The sequence below is a fragment of the Polyodon spathula genome, chromosome 2 (genome assembly GCF_017654505.1).
Source record: "Polyodon spathula isolate WHYD16114869_AA chromosome 2, ASM1765450v1, whole genome shotgun sequence".
NCBI lineage: Eukaryota > Metazoa > Chordata > Actinopteri > Acipenseriformes > Polyodontidae > Polyodon > Polyodon spathula.
In genome coordinates this window covers 29,362,225-29,383,787 of record NC_054535.1, presented here as the reverse complement: position 1 = coordinate 29,383,787, position 21,563 = coordinate 29,362,225, and positions in this window count along the sequence as shown.

Sequence of the window (21,563 nt, the reverse complement as noted above, 5' to 3'; positions counted from 1 at the left end):
AGGTTTACAATTTTAGAAAAGCAAACTATGAAGGTATGAAACAGAGACTAACAGAAGTAGATTGGAGTAAAATAGAGAAAACACCCACAGAAGAAGGATGGTTGTTCTTCAAAAATGTAGTACTAGAGGCGCAAAACAATTACATCCCTAAAGTAGACAAATCTAAATGTAAAACTAAATTGCCAAAATGGTTTAATAGATCAATTAAAAAAAAATATTCAGCGAAAAAAGGCACTTTACAGAGCATTAAAAAAGGACCAAAAAGAAAGTACACAGAAAGAGTACACGGAACTGCAAACGCAAGTCAAAAAGGAAGTTAGAAAGGCCAAGAGAGAAATAGAAATGAACATTGCTAAGGGAGCGAAAACCAATTCCAAAATGTTTTTCCAATATTACAACAGCAAGCAAACATTCAAAGAGGAGATTAAATGTTTAAGAGATACAAATGGCAAAATCGTAGATGAAGAAAAAAAAAATAGCAAATATATTAAATGATTACTTTTCACAAGTTTTTACAAAGGAAGATACTGACAACATGCCCCACATGTCATCCAGTTCCTATCCAGTTTTAAATAACTTTAGCATAACTGAGGCAGAAGTGTTAAAGGGACTAGGAGCTCTTAAAATAAACAAATCCCCTGGGCCGGATGAGATCCTCCCAGTAGTACTCAAAGAAATGAAAGAAGTAATTTACAAACCGCTAACCAAGATCATGCAGCAGTCTCTTGACACAGGGGTGGTACCGACAGACTGGAAAATGGCAAACGTAATACCGATCCACAAAAAGGGAAACAAAACTGAACCAGGTAACTACAGACCAGTAAGCCTGACTTCTATTATATGCAAACTTATGGAAACTATAATAAGATCCAAAATGGAAAATTACCTATATGGTAACAGGGTCCTGGGAGACAGTCAACATGGTTTTAGGAAAGGGAGATCGTGTCTAACTAACTTGCTTGATTTTTTTGAGGATGCAACATTCATAATGGATAATTGCAAAGCATATGACATGGTTTATTTAGATTTCTAGAAAGCTTTTGACAAAGTCCCGCACAAAAGATTAATTCTCAAACTGAAAACAGTTAGGATTCAAGGAAACACATGTACATGGATTAGGGAGTGGTTAACATGTAGAAAACAGAAAGTACTTATTAGAGGAAAAACCTCAGAATGGAGTGTGGTAACCAGTGGTGTACCACAGGGATCAGTATTAGGTCCTCTGCTATTCCTAATCTACATTAATGATTTAGATTCTGGTATAGTAAGCAAACTTGTTAAATTTGCAGACGATACAAAAGTAGGAGGAGTGGCAAACAGCAAAGGTCATTCAAAATGATCTAGACAAGATTCAGAACTGGGCAGACACATGGCAAATGACATTTAATAGAGAAAAGTATAAGGTACTGCACGCAGGAAATAAAAATGTACATTATAAATATCATATGGGAGATACTGAAATTGGAGAAGGAATCTATGAAAAAGACCTAGGAGTTTTTGTTGACTCAGAAATGTCTTCATCTAGACAATGTGGGGAAGCTATAAAAAAGGCTAACAAGATGCTCGGATACATTGTGAAAAGTGTTGAATTTAAATCAAGGGAAGTAATGTTAAAACTGTACAATGCACTAGTAAGACCTCATCTTGAATATTGTGTGCAGTTCTGGTCACCTCGCTATAAAAAAGATATTGCTGCTCTAGAAAGAATGCAAAGAAGAGCCACCAGAATTATTCTGGGCTTAAAAGGCATGTCATATGCAGACAGGCTAAAAGAATTGAATCTGTTCAGTCTTGAACAAAGAAGACTACGTGGCGACCTAATTCAAGCATTCAAAATTCTAAAAGGTATTGACAGTGTCAACCCAAGGAACTTTTTCAGCCTGAAAAAAGAAACAAGGACCAGGGGTCGCAAATGGAGTTTAGACAAAGGGGCATTCAGAACAGAAAATAGGAGGCACTTTTTTACACAGAGAATTGTGAGGGTCTGGAATCAACTCCCCAGTAATGTTGTTGAAGCTGACACCCTGGGATCCTTCAAGAAGCTGCTTGATGAGATTTTGGGATCAATAAGCTACTAACAACCAAACGAGCAAGATGGGCCAAATGGCCTCCTCTCGTTTGTAAACTTTCTTATGTTCTTATGTTCTCACTAGTATGGAGAAAGTGGCTTGGAACAGCTTTGTCGCAGTGGTTCGGGGCTTCCTGGGCAATCACAAGGCCGAAAACTTTGTGGAGCTGGTTGAGACTCTGGTGAAGAACTACGGCACAATGGGCTGTAGGATGTCCCTCAAAGTCCATATCCTTGATGCTCATCTTGATATATTCAAGGAGAACATGGGAGCATACTTGGAGGAGCAAGGCGAGCGCTTCCACCAGGATATACTGGACTTTGAACGCCGCTACCAAGGACAGTATAACGAGAACATGATGGGAGACTACATTTGGGGGATGATTCGTGAAAGTGATTTACAGTATAATCGTAAATCTCGAAAAACTACTCACTTCTAAATCTTTTGTAGTCATTTTTGTATTACTTTAGTATAAATACATGTTAATTTGGATTCATATGTTGTTTTTTTCTGACTTTATGTGAACGAAAAGACACAAATTCGCCCGTTTTCTCATTGGAAATAGGTAAATTTCAAAATATCACTGTCCTGGTCACAAAAGCAAAGTTTGTGGGGAATAATAGCCATTTTCTATATTTTTGAAGCATAAGCAATTAGGAAATAACACTTACTACCCAGGAACAAAAATTGTGTTACATAATGTAATGCAAAGAAAATAAGTTCATATTCATTTTTAAATAACACAATACTAATGTTTTAACTTAGGAAGAGTTCAGAAATCAATATTTGGTGGAATAACCCTGATTTTCAATCACAGCTTTCATGCGTCTTGGCATGCTCTCCACCAGTCTTTCACATTGATGTTGGATGACTTTATGCCACTCCTGGCGCAAAAATTCAAGCAGCTCGGCTTTGTTTGATGGCTTGTGTCCAACCCTCTTCCTCTTGATCACATTCCAGAGGTTTTCAATGGGGTTCAGGTCTGAAGATTGGGCTGGCCATGATAGGGTCTTGATCTGGTGGTCCTCCATCCACACCTTGATTGGCCTGGCTGTGTGGCATGGAGCATTGTCCTGCTGTAAAAACCAATCCTCAGAGTTGGGGAACATTGTCAGAACAGAAGGAAGCAAGTTTTCTTCCAGGACAACCTTGTACTTGGCTTGATTCATGCCAAAGCTGCCCGATTCCAGCCTTGCTGAAACACCCCCAGATAAGTCCAATTTTCAGCTATGCCCAACACCTGGTCGTCTAATGGTTAGACGAAGACCTGGAGAGGCCTACAAGTCACAGTGTCTCGCACCCACTGTGAAATGTGGTGGATGATCGGTGATGATCTGGGGGTGCTTCAGTAAGGCTGGAATCGGACAGATTTGGCATGAATCAAGCCAAGTACAAGGTTGTCCTGGAAGAAAACTTGCTTCCTTCTGCTCTGACAATGTTCCCCAACTCTGAGGATTGGTTTCTCCAGCAGGACAATGCTCCATGCCACATAGCTAGGTCAATCAAGGCCGTACCTAGACCCCAAAACCCAGACAGGCTGTCATTTACGACATCAAGGTCAGACATGTCCGACCCCGCCACTTCAGTTGGGCAGGCCACAGCGGGGGGCTCCATAACGCACACTTCCCAAAGGGAGGATTTCCGGGCCTTGATGCAGCATGCAGCTACTACCACGAATATTTCCTGGCCGGCACAGTAGAAGGGAAAGGGGACTGCTTCCTTAAACAGAAAGGGCAAGCTGCATGCAGCATGCTGGAGCAACTGGGCCGGAACACCACCCTCCACCCCAGACCAAACAATCAGGCAGAGGAAATCCCAGCAGCAAGGGAACACTGCCGGCCAGGGGTAACCAGTTCTCCAGCTGGAGACCGAGGCCGGGGCCTAAAATGGATGTGCCCCTTCCCAAGCCCAAGGGAGACTGCCCCTGATGGGCTCTGGCTGCCACCTTCCTGGTACTTCTTGGTGCCCAAGAGGGACAGCTGTTTCTGACCTATTCTGGACCTCAGGTTCCTCAACATGTTCCTCAAACAAAGGAAGTTCAACATGTTGACCGCACAGTGTATCCTCCAGTTCGTCCAGCGACTGCAACTGGTTCACATCGATCGACCTGCAAGATGCCTACTTCCATGTCCCGAGCCATCCTGAGCACACCTTTCAAGGCAACGCATACGAATTCTGCGTGCTGCCGTTTGGCCTCTCACTGGTGCAGCACACTCCTCGCGGCTACCTGCTCTCCTCTCCAACATGTTGTTGGGCCAACCATGGCAGCTCCTGCTCCGCAAGGACCTTCTGAGCCAAGCGGAGGGGTTTTTATGGCACCCAAACCCAGCCCAGCTCCAATTCTGGGTCTGGCCGTTGAACTGAGTTGTCTATCCAGATGCAGTGGTAGAGACACTACAGTCTGCTAGAGTGCCTAGCACTAGAGCCGAGTATTTATATAAATGGAAGGTTTTCTTAGACTGGTGCATTGCTGAGGGTCACAGTCCTGTGACCTACCCTATTGAGATGATCCTAACCTTCTTACAACACCTGTTTGATGCAGGAAAATCTGCACCCACTCTTAAGGTCTATCTTGCAGCAATATTGGGTGTGCCACGATAAAATTGACTCTGTGTCCTCTGGAGCACCCTTCCTGGCAATGCAATTTCTTAAAGAGGCTTCGAGGCTCTGTCCTCTGATGAAAAGTATGGTCCCTAAGCGGGATCTGGAGCTGATCCCCCATTTGAGCCCATTAGTTCAGCAGAGTTACGCCCTGTTTCCCTCAAAGTGGCTTTTTTATTAGCCATTACGTCTGCCAGAAGAGTAAGTGAGATTCATGCTACGGCCCATTCTACCAGGGACAAAGCAACTTCGTGGGCTCTCTTTCATGGCACCTCCTTGGATGAGCTTTGCAATGCTGCTACATGGACAGGTAATCGGACATTTGCGTGTTTTTACAGCCTTGATGTTGCAAACTGTGCGAGGTCTTCTCTGGGCTCTAGGGTGTTGTAGGCGGTATGCCCTTAGGCATCATGAGGGCTCTGAGGCTATCGCTGTACTGTCGGTAATCTGGAGCCACGACAGCTTTGGTACAGCTTCCCATTCAGTAATCGTTGTCATTCCACTTGAAAGGGAATGTTAGGTTATTACCATAACCCTGGTTCCCTGAAAAGAATGACAACCATTACCCTTCGAGGTCTTGACCCCAGCTGACCTTCAATTTCGAAAGAAAATGGCGATATGCTACTGTGAGGATGTCCCTTTTCAGCAGGAGCTGGGAGGGACTTCCTCCTCACAGCAGGGCCCTGATATGGCAGCTTTTTTATATATGCTCAGTGATTGGTGGTTAGAGAGGCTCTTCCTATTTTCAATATAATTACACTAAAACTTGCTGTGCAGTCCTGCATTGTATTGATATATTTATTTTAACTAAAAAATAAGTATTTTTAAATAGAAAATAAATATTTTTACAGCTATTGATAGATAAATCTCATCTGAAAATGTCCCTGTAGCTATTCAAAACAAGCGCGAAGCTCTCAAGTTCAGCGGCGCTAAGCCAAACCCACTGTTTTTAATACGACAGTCAAAATGACAGCTGCGGTAGTTCTAGGTATAACATATTATATCTCCATAAGTTTCTACAACCCTGGGTCTATTGATGGTTTGAGATGTTTATATATATATATATATATATATATATATATATATATATATATATATATATATATATATATAGGAAAAGACAAAAAAGCACAGATGCCTTGCTGCTAAATCAGTGCACTGGCTATTTTTTATGGAGGGTGTTGTTTGGATCCAGCTGATGACAGAATTGTGGCCCAGTCGTGTCTTCCCCATTTGATTTGCTGTCTAGTAGCTGCAAATTGAGCCTTCATTACGGTTTCCTGTCACAGACATGATTCCCCTTGTCTCTGGACCAGCGTCCCTTAAGTTGTTTTTTTATGTTTTCAAATTAGTTGTAGATTAGAATGTTAAGGGAAAAAGCCGGTATTGCATGGATTGATTTTAGAATACAATTCACAGTTAAGCACTTCAACATTCCAGCGGGCATCTATACAAAATAGAAGTCCACTAGATCTGGAAGCTGATTGGCTGTTCACACTCAATAGTTTTCTAATTAAGCAATAGAGCCTGTCGATGCAGGCTTTACCATGTGGTAAATGACCACGACTGGAGTTATGCATCCCGTGCCGTAGGCAAGGGCACTAACGAAAGTCAAGGTCACCTACCACAGGGTAGAGCCCGCATCGAGAGGGCTCTATCGCTATTAGAAAATGATTTATTTATTTATTTTCTCTTTAAAAAATGTGTAAATACTGGTGCATGTCAGTAGGTTTATAGAAGAGGTCAGTCTCAATTGAACCTTCTTCAAGTTTTATCATGGTATCTAAAAAATCATGTCCATCGAAGGTCCACCTTAATATTGCTGTGTATTTCATTTGCCATTTTATGAAACTGTAAAAGAGATTCTTTTCCATGTGTCCAAACCTCAAAAATATCCTCTACAAACCAAATGTATTCTAAAGGTTCTCTTTCTGATTTTTTAAGTAATCGTTCTTCCCATTTCCCCCATGTACTGTATGTACTGGCAAAATGCATTCTTAATTTAGATCCTATTGCTGTATCATAATTTTGTTTGTAATTCTTATCAACAAATATAAAATAACTGTTTTCTAAAACCATGTTGATCATGTTCAGCACTTCTGCTATTGGTATTGATTTGTCTAGTCTATCATCAAGTGCTTATTGACAAGCTCCTAAAGTTTATTTACAAGGGACACTTGGGTATCAGGATTTTACATCCATGCAAAATAAAATTGTATTCTCTAGAAGGTTGTGCTTTAGTGATGCAAGTCTTTTTAAAAATTGTGTTGTATCCTTAACATAGCTTGGTAATTTCTCGATGTGTGACCTAAGTTGGTTTTCTGCTATTTCAGCTATTATGTGTGTTTTAGGGGTTTTTTTGTGTTTTATTTTATTTTTTTTTGCTTAGGGGGTGAGATATATCATGTTTTAACTATGTACATATTTTTTTTATTAAACATGGTCTTCTTTATTTTTTTTTTACATTTTGACATAAGCAGACCTTGCACAGAAAACTGATATAGTTACCATAATTTCTCTAGTGGCAGTAATGGTAACGTACGTGAAGTCCCCCACTATTTTTAAATTAAGTGCATATTTACAGTAAATACTGCCCATGCCCTCTATAAAAATACAAAAGATTATATATATATATATAAATATATATATAATATATATATATAATATATAATATATATATATATATAATATATATATTATACTAATCCCTTATATCCATTATTATGGGAGTGTCATAATAATTGCACATACAGCAATCTGCCCATTAAAAAAAAAAAATGATAGGAATTGCATTTCAATCCCATTGCACTGAAGCCGAGCTCCAGTAAGCTACAACACTAACGAAAGCTGATTCATTCATTCAAATGCATTTAAAACCAAAACAGCATTTGCTCCAGTGCAAAGTTTGCAGCACTTTAATTAAAACAAACAATTAGCATATTAAAACAAAATACAAGCAAACAAGCCATATTTTCCCCCAAAAGGAATAAACAGCTAATGCTTAATGATTCTATAGTTCGACCCATCCCAGCCAACAGTTGAAAAATCTGCTATCACTTCGAGCACTACTTTGGTTCTTGATCAGAGAACCCAGGGGAGGCTAACAGGGAGATATATAGATGGTTCACACCCTAAAGTGCATAGTTTATGCACTGGCTTATAATGTGATGCCTTTAGACAATTTTAAATCAATAATAATCACACAGACCCATTCAATTTGAAGTTTCAGTGATTCAGAGCATTACTAGAATTCCTTTGGTTTATTAAATGCTCAAAAATGGATCGAGTGGTTACTGACCATGTCAGATCCCAGCTGATAGAATCTGGGCAGTCCAGTGCCTGTACAAACTTATCAGTGTTAATACTTCAAACAATTATGGTTATAACATATTTTGCCTTTGGGCTAGACTTGTGAAAATCTAATAAACGTCCACAGCTAAAAATCCTAAAGCATTGAATTTGTCACTCTCTAAAGCTAAAATATAATTCTTATCCGTGTAGCAATGCTTTAGTATTAGTGAGATATAAATTCAAGATTATGTTTACCTTCCAATATATGGAAGTGTTTTGTAGAATAGAAGTAATGACAAGAGCTGTCTTCGAAGGCAGAGGTTTCTTCATATGAGCAAACAGCAACCAGCTTTTTCAGAGATCTTAATAGAATGGACCAAACAACTTGTTTTAGCAGGTTGAATGATACTTGACTGTGGTTTTGCTTCAACTTTTATAGAACTGTTCCTCCGCTTCATGCATCAGAAGACGTAACTAAATCTAAACATTTGGTCTATTTTGTCATCTCTTTAATTGAATAATACATTTAAAAAGTCCAGGCAACTCCTTTAAAATTAATTGGATATGATCTCATGTTCTCTACCTCTATAATTTCTGAAATATATGATAAAATTTTCCAGCACCACAAAGTTCTTATTATTTATTAAAATACAAGAATATATAGATAGATGTTTTAATACATAACACCAGCTCTGTTTAAATTTTCCAGCCTTGGTCTAAAATATATTCTTTCTCAACAGTAAAAACATACTTTCTCAATAGACTGGTTTGACTTCATGTATAAATGTGTTTAACAAACAGCTTTTATCTCCTGCTTCCAGTAGTTCTTGACAACTTATAGATAAGAGTTTCAGAGGCCCACTTTCCAACCAGAGTTTACTTTCAATTAATAAGAAACTCTACTATAAGCACTTTCCCAAATCCATTGCACAAAGTCATGCCTTGGCTGGATTTAAGAAACACTTGGACTGGTATCTCTACAGATGAGGTCCACATCTTAATTTCAAGCAACTAAACTTGCATTAACTTTATGGATAACAAAATGAAGCAATGAGAATAAAACCATTAACTTTGTTTTCTTGTTCCGTAAAGTACCTTCCATTAGTTAATATAAAAGATTATACGCAGCGAAGGAACCTTGAATTGGAAATAGTGTCTAACCAGCAAAGTCCCACTTTGGATGCCAAAATTCCCTAATCTTCGAAGATCTAATGCTGGCTCGCTCATGCTTTTTGTTAGTAAAATATAACAGTTTATACATAGCCAAGGGACTTGAATGGGAGAAATGGCCAACCAGCAAACCAACTTTGAATGTCTAATACTACTTTACTCAGGCAAGCAGGGCTGAGGGGTAGCCCGCAGTAAATCTACTGATAAGGAATCAGACTCATGCATGTGCCTTAGTTTATTAAATCTGGTCATAGCTTTGCATTAAATTGTCTCACTTTTAAACTTAACAGTTTTCCTGTAATAAATACTGTGTTCTATTACAGTAAAACTTAAATAGTGGAGCACTTTTTTTTAGTTTCAAATGTTATTCTGTCTAAAGGTTGCTTTTTTCCTTGCAATACCTAAAAAAAGCTCTGTTTTTGGCTTACAAATTTCTTCCCAATTGTAGGACATATTCCCTGAATATTATGATAGATGAACGTGCATTAGAAATTAACTGGATTCATTAATGAAACTGTGTCTTGAGAAACAAGGCAAACTGCTGTGTCTTGAGGGGGCCTCTGGTTTGCAGACAAACTTAACTATATGACCTACTGATTAGAGGACTGGCGCCTGAACTGGATTAGGCTGAGCGGACAGTTGAATTTTGTATAGATAATTCACACAGGTAACAACAATCATTTTGATGCAAGGAAGACATAAACTAGCGATGTCTCAGTGGAAAAGGACATTAAAACATCAAAGGACTTGGAGTTTAGAAGCAAGGTACACAAGTGACCTCATGAGAGTGTCTAATCAGCAGAGTGAAAAAGACTATAAAAATTAAAGCAAAATTGAAAATTTTGCGCTCCACATCAAATGCTGAACAAGGTGCAGTCACTCTGCTAAGCAAAGCTGAACTCCGGGACTCTGCCTAAAACATAAACCAAGACAGGACTCTGCCTGGAACGGACCCAAGATGAGGAAGCAAGCTGCAAGTCAACTCCTACAAGCAACAAGACTGAGGCCCGGTGAGAAGACTGCCGTAAAACTTACAGCTACCGTTATCAGACAAACCAGTCTGGGTCTGCTGTACACCTAAAACCACAGTATCCAAAAGAAACTGGGCCTGCCTACGTAGCTAAAGATTCAGCTAAGAGGACAGTGATGATGGGCAGTGTTGTGGATCATATACCAAGGACTGGAGACTTTGTTGCAGCTGTTTGTTGATTCTATCGAGAATTGAAACCTTGCTGCCAAGTTTTGATCCAACGTGGAACTGAAAACTTTGTTGCTGAGAGGAGAGTTTTGTACTGGACACTTCAACAGATTGAGTTTCCAAATCAGATGACCCAAAGCCTAAGCTTCAAGGAACTGTTAAGTAAGTATACAGTAATTCCAGTTGCATTTTCCTTTCATGGAACTAAATTCATTCATTGTAACACATTAACATAGAATTGAACTGTTAATTACTTAGTTTGCGCACTTTGTATGTGAATAACTTTTAATGAAACTTGATGAAGTAACTAGAAGTAATCTACCACAAATTGTTGTATGAAGAACTTCTTTAGAAGTAAACTTGTCATATACTTAATCTATATACCATTAATAAGCTTAATGTGACTGTAGCAGAACGGTAGGAAAGGGTCTCCCTCTCCGCCCCTGTGTTATTTTGTATTTGTTTGTTGTGTTTATTTTGTGTATATATAGATGACAGCGAGGGCCGTGTGTTTTGTTTATGTATTATTTATTGTATGACGGTGAACCACTGTGTGCTTTCTTTATTGTTTTTGTGTTGTTTTGCAGTGTGGATGGGAAGCCCCACCCATATTAAAAACTCATGCAGAAGGTGGCCATCTCCTGAATTAATTAAGTGATTAATTTGTTGCTAATTGGGAGATGGTCACCTGCATAAATACCAGCAGCACTCTCAGTTCCGTGTGGGTGTTCGGAGGAGGAACTGGAGAGCGAGAGGAGCGAGATTTAAAATAACTAAGGATCAGTGAAGGCAATCGCTCAACCTGGCCATAGTGTTTTGTATTTGTGTTTTAGTTTCTGTTTAAATTATTTAGTTTCTGTGTTCTGTGAGCAAGTGTTTATTTTTGTTTAAACATTTTATTTATTTTTGTTAATAAAAACGGCGCACGCCGCATTTTTGTGAACTGCAGCTACCTGACCTGTGTGTGCTACCTTCTGGTCTGAGTCACTGCAACGCCATTTCCTGCCACAGTGAGACTGTTTGCATTCTCAGCTGTACTCTGTGCATTGGATGTGGGCCTGTGTGTGTGTGAGCGAGGGACTAGCAATGTCACAGCCTGCTGGTTGCTGCTGATGTTTTGGAGACAGGCGCTCTTATATTTCAATTGCCTGCTAGTCAAGCATGAGTGCAGTGAGGATTTTTGAATTGTGTTTTGTGCTTAGAGAAAAGAGATTCACTTCCTAACTTCTCAGATTTCTGTTTATTATCCAACATAGTACAGCAAAGGATTAATACTACAGAAACAAACTTAGAATCGTTTAATACATTAAAAGGTAAGGTATTGCAAATTTAAAATAACCTAGCAACTTTGTTCAACAGAGGGCACCCAATTTCTAGCTCAGTGACAGCTGTAATACTTGATTCCTATAAAGTGGGACCAAAAACTGTTCTGTCTGAGGCCCATTTTTATTTATTAGTTGATACAATAAATATATTTCTCTAACTGTGGTTTATTTCAACTGCAGCTTCCTGAACATTCACAGGGGTGGGGTCGTTAGCCTGTTTTCCCCTGAAGTCTGATACTTTCTCAAAGACTGGGTCAAACATAGACAGGGCAACTATGCAGCTCTGTTGGAAAACATGGATCGAGACTTGATTAGCAGTTTGCTACGCATGTGGACTGGCAGAGCTATACTGGTGTTCTTTTCTGAAAAGAGACTAATATTGCAGATAGCACACTGTTTGATTCAAATTGCATGTACTGCTAACCATTGATAGAGACGTTGCGTCTACAAGCTTCTTGCCCAACATTGACTGCAAGCTAACAAGATAACAATGCTGTGGACTACAATTAGCACAGGCTCTAAAGATTTCAGAGAGATCGAAAGAGATAATGCCACTGGGATCAAAGGGGTCTCAAGAAGATAACAAAAGGCAGATTTTTGGACCTTTTGTCTCCAGGAGTGTGAAGAATGCACTGAGTTCAGAGGTTGTCACACTAGACTACACACACACACACACACACACACACACACACACACACACACACACACACACACAATAAATTAAAGTACCTTTGCTATTGGTTAAGTGTCAGAGAAAGAGGAGGTGGACCATCTACACAGAAGGGTGTCATGCAAACATTGTAATGATGAGTATTCTGTTTGTCCTGTACCTGGGACCAGACTCCCTACATATTTCAATAAACCTAACAACTGATTGAAGAAAAGGACTCTGTGCATTTTCTTGAACCTACTTAATCACCAGTATTTTTTTAAGTTACTTCAGGCTCATTAAGGGAACTCTCTTCCGTTTCCTCTCTAATGTACATTACATTGGACTGCCCCCCCCCCCTTTCTGGATTCCTTTTCCCCCCTGACTAAAACACATTTAGTTGGTGGACCTCTTTTCTTGACACTATGCCTTTCTTGACGTGACTTGATTCTAGTTTTTAGTAACTGTTTCTTTACAAACAGCAGCCAATCAGTAAAGGGAAATATTTCAAACAGGTTCGTTGTTGAATCCCCTCCGCTTTGAGGGCACAAACGGTCTGCCAGAGTAGTCAGGGAGTGATCTGTCAGTGGCAGTGGCAGAGAGTCCCAATATGGAGTCAATAGTGGTCCCATTGTTTGCATGCAGTCCCTAGGTGGCAGCAGGGAGGTTTCCAGGGTCAGTTTGTTAGGCTGCCCCTGGTTGTCCACAAGATGACACCACGGTTCTCTGGACAAATGCAGGGAACTTTCATGACTCCATGAGGTCCTGTCAGGGTGCCCTCCAGGCTCAGCAAGACACTGGTGAGTCTCCCTTAAACCCTCACTGGTTTTAGCCCTGTGTGAGGTATTGTACTGTGCAACAATCCTGGTAACCCTGGGAAATCTTGTTCAAGTATGACGGAACATGGCAGATTAGCTACTACTCCCACTCTCATCAAGGTCTCTACCCCTGCTAAGTTTACTTTCACCACTGCTGTAGGATACTGTTTGACATCACGATGAATACAGGTCATCCCGGTCTGTAAACTATGATCCCATTGCTTTTCCGGAACCAACCCTGTGACAACTAAAGTTAATGGACTACCTGAATCTACTTATGCTAAAGTTATTTGACCATTTACCATTACCCCCATCAGATAGGCATTACCACAAATTGTTACCTCTGAGACACTTATGACACCACAATGGTAATTCTCCATATTACATTGCATTGGTTCATCAGTCTGGGTATAGTCTCGTGCTATGTGTAACTATTTCCTCGAAAAGCTTGGGTAAATGAGGTTTCTTCTCAGGGTTTCCCTTTTTCGTCAGCTTTGTTTTGCTGTATACCAGTATGCTGTTTTCTCTGTGGCTCCTGTCAGTGCTGTTTTGGCTAGCTCAACTACAGTCAACTGTCTCTCCACAAAGGCCATGAACTCATCAAGCATTTGTGGACTTTCTTGTGCCACCCATTTTCTCAGTTGGGAAGGACAGAGTGTAGGAACCGATCAATCACTAAATCCAAAATCTGTTGAACTTTTGATCTCTGGTTGTAGCTATCTCTTGGCCAAGTGCAGCAGTTCAAATATTTAACCTGGGCACCTTCTCTTTTTGGTAGCTCCAGGCATGAAACTGTTGGGCCTGTACTGAGGCTGTAACCCCAGATCTAGCAAGGATTTCTGCTTTCAATTGCTCAAAGTTATTTGCAGCCATGATGTACAGGTCAAAATAAGCTTTCTGAGCTTCTCGCAAAAACGGAGCAGGCAGGCCTGCCCACTGGTTTCGGGACCAGGCTTCTTTAATGATATCCTGTCAAAGGACACAAGGAAAGCCCCTACATCATCTTCAGGTGTCTGTTTTTGAAGCTGATGCATTTTTGACCCAGATGGCTTTACATAGAGATTACTATGCGTGCATGTGCATGTGCATAATCTGGTTAATTGTTTACTTTTTGCATCCAAAACTTTTAAATAGAGGCTTGAGCTGCTGTATTGAGCCTGTGTTTTTTAAATATATTAATTTCACATATCACACTTTTTTCAGTTGCCATTTTTGAAACTGTCACGCAACTTCTGGCGAGGTGGTAAATAAGTGCAAGTTATTTTTGTCATTTCAAGCGAATACGAACATCTGACTTTTGTATCCAAATACATGTCAAAAAACATTTGTTTGAATATTGGGATAGTTGTCCAGCACTAACATATATATATATATATATATATATATATAATATATATATATATATATTATATATATATATTATTTATATTTTTTTTATATTTAAAATACATGGATGTATGAGTACTTTACATGCACTCATTGAGAAGATAATATTAAACGAGCTGCTTATAGGGAATGAATTACCACGACGTCCCGAGAGGGTCAATACGCCTCTCCCAGTAACTGTCTCCTCAAAAATGAATTTGCGTGGAATTTTTACTTAAATGTTTCAGGTTAATTGTGATTAATTGAGTGTGTCCAATTAACACTAATTAACTGTCGGTATAAACACCTAATTATATAGTATATATATATATAAAATATATATCTATATATATATAATCTGATATATAACATTATATAGTATACGAGTCCTCAATGTCCTTTTACAGGAAAATAATTCCAAAGACACGGTTTCTGTGACTCTACCTTAACAAAAGTACATTGTTTTCAGTGTCTTCTCACAGAAGAGATACATATATATATATATATATATATATATATATATATATATATATATATATATATTATATATTATAATACATGGATACCCTTGTGATGCTAATATTAAAGAAGGCGAGGTTCAGCAGTACAGGTTTTTTTTTTTAAATGTAGTGTTTCAGTGCTGTACAGATGTTCTATGTCATTATCCATTAGTGCTTCAGCTTTATCTGGATGATTGCCTTTACCTTGTTTTAATTTCTTGTTCCTCTCCAGTTCCTCTCCATAATTTTTTTTAACATATTCTTATTTTGTTGCTCATCAATGAACATTTCTGTTCTGTGGATGTTGTGAAGCGATTGAAAACAAGACATGTTCTGTTTTAGTTGAAAGTGATGGTCTCAGAGATGAATGGGTCGAAGTTCAAGTATATTTTCCTCTAGAGGAATTATCACATTTTTGATGTCACCACTGTGGTATTATGCCTATTTTTTTAGAATGACTCAGAATGCAAATATAGCCTTCATCCATATATTAATATATATATATATAATAATATATATATATATAATTAAGAATATATAATTATATATATATATATATTATTTTTAAATAATTAGATTATGTAAATATAATTGACCAAGAAGTTAAAGCAAATAATTGGCCAACTATTAAAAAGGTCACTTTTTAAGCTGAACTGAATTGAATAGTATTTTTTAACCCAAAAGAAGTGTTTTGATGCCACCGATAATACTAAGCATATTTATAGACAAAATTTGTCACATGGGCTTCCAGAAATGTTGTAAAAGTGACTAGTAACCTTGGAAAGTAATTTAAAACAATGTTTGTTTTTTTTCATAATTAAGATAAATCACTGAACAATAAACAGCCGCCTGCCCAAATATGTTTTCACTACAAGTATGAACCAGCAATGTTTTGAAGAACATTTTATTAAAGGTTACTGGAGTATTTGATAATTCTGCATGTTCCTCCTCCATAGCAACCTTGTACTAGAGCTTCAATCAGAAATGACCATTTGCAAGACAAAGGATCATAGGAAGAACCAAGCCACTTCACACTTGTTTCTCCCAGCAGGACTTGCTGTTAAGTGAGAATCAACTGGAGGTGTTGAGGGATATTAGTGTGTCCTAGCACTTATTAAAAATCAGAAATTACATGGGACTTAAGGTGAATATATAGATTTTCCTCACAAAAAACCATTATTCTGACCTTAGAAGATAACATGTTAAACAGACAAGTATAGACAGGGCAGGTGTATGCTTCACTGGCCCAGGCTGCAAGACTTGACTAATCAAAAGAAAGAGCTAGTTTACTGCTGATATGACCGGGTGTGAACGAAATGCAGGCTCTGAACCCTGTTATTATTAACAAGGACAAAAAGAACAAACACAACAATGAGCAATGTGACAAGTATAGATTTACTGTTGGATATTCACAGAGGACGCCAGTTATATTGTAGCCATTAAAATTAACAAAAAAAGTCTTTTATTTTTATTTCCTTTCAAAATAGCATAAAATTCATAAAACAGTTGGTGTACTTGGTATGCTGATACCAAAACAAAAATTACCTTCACAATATATCTATTTATCAGTATAATTGTCTTAACAGAAATTGTGGACATCTCCTTTAAGTGCCCCAAGGAATATAAAGCAAAACATCACAAAAAAAAAAAAAAAAAAAAAAAAAAAATACAAAACTTGCACACATTATAATTCTATAAAAGTACATTTATTTATTTATTATTAAATGTAGTTCAAAATAAAAACTACATTCTGGTAATATTAATTAAATTGAAGATTCACCAAGGTATGAATAGGGCTTGAAGTTTTCAGCTTTTACTGTTAATAACTGAAAACACCCCTGAAAACAAATTTAGAAGATTTGATTTTAATTTTCTTAAACAGATAAATGTGTGTTTGGCAACACATTTAAAATAATGTCAGTCATGCAATACTGTCTTTCTTAGTTACCACAAACCCACCCAAACAATATAAATATCGTGCCTTCATCAGAGTACCATGATGAATGTTTAATTGTGGTATAAACATATGTTTAATTGTAGGAAAAAAATGTATGACATCGAGCACATACAGCTATGGCCAAACATTTTGCATCCCCCTATAGAATTGCAGTGACAGTGTCGCAGTTCAAGTGCTGTGCACATTTTGTTTTCAGCACTCACTGGCACACAAGCAAGGTCAATGCCAGCTAAGGTAAATGGTGGTATCCTTATCTGTTCAACAACATACTACACTGTAACTAACTATAACCAAAAAAAAAAAAAAAAAGAATCCGACAACACAGAGCAAATCTAATCAAAATAAAGATGAAGTCTGGAGCCTGCCCACTACTGGCATCTCCCCCTTTCATTACCCAACCTGCCCCTACTGGATAAGCTATCTTTCCCTGCTCTAAGTGTGTTAATATTTACAATTGCTGAGATTGCTTACTTATATATAATGTAGCATACCTCGGTTAACACAGGCAGGCACATCACACAGAGCGAGGCAATCCACACACAGGCGGAGGGCAGGCGCGAACCTAGGACCTCTCTCACTGAAGCATAGCGCCTATACCGCTGTACAAAAGAGCTGGCTCCTTTGCAAGGAGTGTATAATTACGTCACCTACCTGCCTTCCCCCGTGCAAGCTACACTCTCCCCTGCCAGCCTCAAGTCTGCCCTGAAGTTGTTCACCAGGCTACAGTCCAACGAGTGCGTTCCGGGGTACCTGCGTCCACTTCTAACACCAATGTAGCATACGGAGGCAGACGCATCACACAGAGCGAGGCAATTCAGGTGGAGGGAAGGCGTGAACCCGGGACAGGTGTAAACTGCTATATGTACATACAACATTGTAAAAATGAAGTTATTGTTTACAAAAATAACACAAAAGGCTTTTTTTTTTAACATTAGCCTACTGCATAGCACGACTTCAAAAATTGAAAACTATAATAAAATAAACATTTCAAAAGAAAATATTGTGTAACCAGGTGTAAACTGGTTATATGTAGGCCTACATACAGAACTGTAAAATCGAAATCATTATTTATTTAAAAAAAAAAAAAAAAAGATAATAACTGTTCACATTGTGTAACGGGAATGCGCATTCAGGGAAACATGCTTCAAAGTAGCCCCCATATTAGTACAGTCCACATAGATGTAACGCTTATGAACTTGTCGTGTGCATTTACCACATACTGCTCTTTCACACCGGGCACAGATATCAGACGTTTTATTTTGATTGCATTTAGTTACCTGCCATTGTTTTCTGTTGCGTCACTTGATGCGCACTGTATCCAGGTTGAGCTGCTTTTCCCTGCCGCTTTGCAGCTTTCTGATCGAAATGTTTCTGCCAAAGCTCCATGGCTAGCATCATAAGATGATATTTCCACCAAAGGCTGCCATGTCCAGCACATTGTAAAATACAGCAACTGGACACCAGTGATTGCTTTCACAGAGTACTTTTATTTTTTCGCAGATGGTGGAAACTCACTTCTCGCTTTGTTTACTGTTCCAACTAGGCTGTTTTTTTTTTGTGTTTTCTTGTTTTCCCAGCTGTTTTGCTAATTACAGTGAAATAAAAAAATTGGTAACATTGATCCCTTTTCCTGAGCACGGTTAAATCCGCCTAAGTTTCACATTGCCACCCAGTCTCTGACCAGCTGGGCGAGTTTCATCTTTGCACAGGTTGGGGTAGGGTCCGCTGCCAGCCAAAACTTGATCCCAAATTTGACAGGTTTGTTTGATGTGTATTGTGTCCAGCGGCACCGTGCTTTTGTCGGAAACAGCTGCTTGTCCATGTATTGTTTTATGTTTAGCTTGAAACAGGCAATGCTGTTTTCAGTGAAGTTGTTCCAAATTCCTGCTGCCAATGCAAATGTATCTTTAGCTGCTCTCAAATCAAAACGCAAAAATATCAAGATTTCTCGAAAAAGTCTTGTAATAGTAATATTATAAGACAGCAGACTATATGTTCACATAGACAGCCAGACAACAGTTATCCAAGGAATTGATAAGTTTACGATAGAGTTGGATAACACATATCTAGAGTTCAAGAACAATATTTTATGCAAATACTGCTGTAAACTCAGCAGAGGTAGATATAACAAACTGGCTTGTATACATATAAAAAATAGCGTATTGTAAGTTATATTGACAATAAAAGCATGTACAGTAACACGTCTTCGAAATGATTACTTTTGGTGGTTCTAGGTAGAAGCGCTTATAACTTTTTTTTTTTTTGCGATTCTGACTTTCAAACGCCCTCAGGATATTTAATACATGTATTTAGGAAAAGTCAAGAACAGACAACTGTAGATCTTTAACACAGGCAGAGTAATTAAAATTTTAAAAGTGAAAACCGTCAAAATGACTACCGCCACGGTTCTAGTGCTAATTAATTACTGGTGTTCATTGTCTTGAAACCGGTCGGGTTTTATCGATGCTAACAACTCATGTTTTGCTCATCTTAAGCACCTACACATGGTAAACACTTCAGACATGACACGCAAATAACAAAACAGTAACAACAATCCCCCATCACACCACACTAACACCAATGCTTAATAAAATGAATAAAACTAAATCTGATCCAATTCTGTATTCTTAAGCAAAATCCACAAACAACAATGTAAAGGTTATAGTGATTTATTTTCCCCATTTAGTAAATGTATCATCTGAGTAAACTATCAAATTAATAAACAAAATGCTATTGGCATTTATTTAACCCTAATGCATTTAGGGGCCCCCTCTCCATAATAAAACATTGCATGTATAAACCTAGTGATGCAGTTGATATAGTCTAGGCTTCATTTTTGCAATGTACCTCCAGAGCCCCCTTTCACCCCCAAATCAAAAACATTTTTCTGTCAAAAAGGTTTTCATAATCATTAGTCGCTCGCTAAACCAGACATGTCTGCAGACATGAGTTGCCTGAATAAATAAATGTCATAAATCTTTACAGTATAGGCCTATACACAAATCGAATGAATACCTGTAGCACAGTTTCTTTTTACTTTAGACTACTGGTAACACACAATAAAACTTTACTATAGAATCTTGAAAATAGTATCATTTTCTTTTAAAATTAAACTTTGACTTATAGCACATTTTCGTTTAAAAAGAAAAGCTTACATCGTACACAAATACACAATTAACATATATATATATATATATATATATATATATATATATATATATATATATATATATATATATATATATCCAGATTTTAGTTTATTTTTATTTGGAGGTTCCAGAGGTTTGGCAGGTTTAATTTTTGATGGTTTAAAATCAAAAATTTTAAATCAAAAAAGTTTAAAAGAAAAAAAGGGGTTGATCTGAAAAGTTTAACTGCATTGCATTTGAGTAGGATAGCTGGCACAGAAATAGTAAATTTACTCATATTTCCAATTTTATTTCTGTATGTGTGTTGGGCCCCCTCTGGCATCGGGGTCCTGGGTGCTTGCCCGGGTTGCCCTGGTGCTAACGCCAGCCCTGGCTATTATTTTGCTATTTGCTTAGCTGCTGTGATGTGATAGATCTTATAAGCTAAGCACTTTTACTGACAAGTTCCCAAATTACATCATACATACTTGAACAGAATCATTAGTAAAACATACCTTTCTCTTTTGCTTTTTGTAACGCAATGTACCCAACAACTGTTATTGTTAATTTTGAATTTCATCAAATGCAAATAATTGCAATAACGTGAGAGGCTTGTTGCTATCGTGATTTTTTTTAGGAATATCAATTTTAAAATATAGTAGCATTGCATTTGGTAAGAAAAAATTGAATGTTTCATTCAATATGGTCGCATTGTCAGCCTAGTCCCTGCTTTGTATGTCCTGAAGCATGAACACTTTCCTTTAGGGTCCTAGCCATTTCTGCCTGCTTTTTACAGTTAGATTTGTGGCTATAACTCTTTAACTATAAAGGTTACAGGTACATGGCATACATTAAATTAATGTGCAACACTTGGCTTCCATAAAAAAAGTGAAATAGTCTGAAACTCACCCTGTTCAATACAGATAACAAAAACCCCAGAAAAGGAGAGATGCTTTTTAGAAGTAAAAAACATTTATTGTTTGTAAAAAATATTTTAGCATGGCCAGCTCGAATCTGACAGTGTACAATGAAACCTAAACATGTAGGGAACATGTAACTTTTTTACACAGAGAATTGTGAGGGTCTGGAATCAACCCCCCAGTAATGTTGTTGAAGCTGACACCCTGGGATCCTTCAAGAAGTTGCTTGATGAGATTCTGGGATCAATAAGCTACTAACAACCAAACGAGCAAGATGGGCCGAATGGCCTCCTCTTGTTTGTAAACTTTCTTATGTTCTTATGTTCTTATGGAAAAAGATTAAACAAATTGGATAATAAACAAGGGAATTGTGGCCATATATACAAAAGGGACCAAAAGCAACCAAAAAAAAAACAGTTTCATTAAAAATGTGCAAAATAAAACAAAAAGAAACAAAAAAAGAAACAAATACCCATTCAAATTATTTGTCCCAGGCACCCTGATCATGTGGCGCAAGATGGGGCTGTTCACTATGGCTTGAATGGCCAACAAGGTGGCGACCATGGCAAACC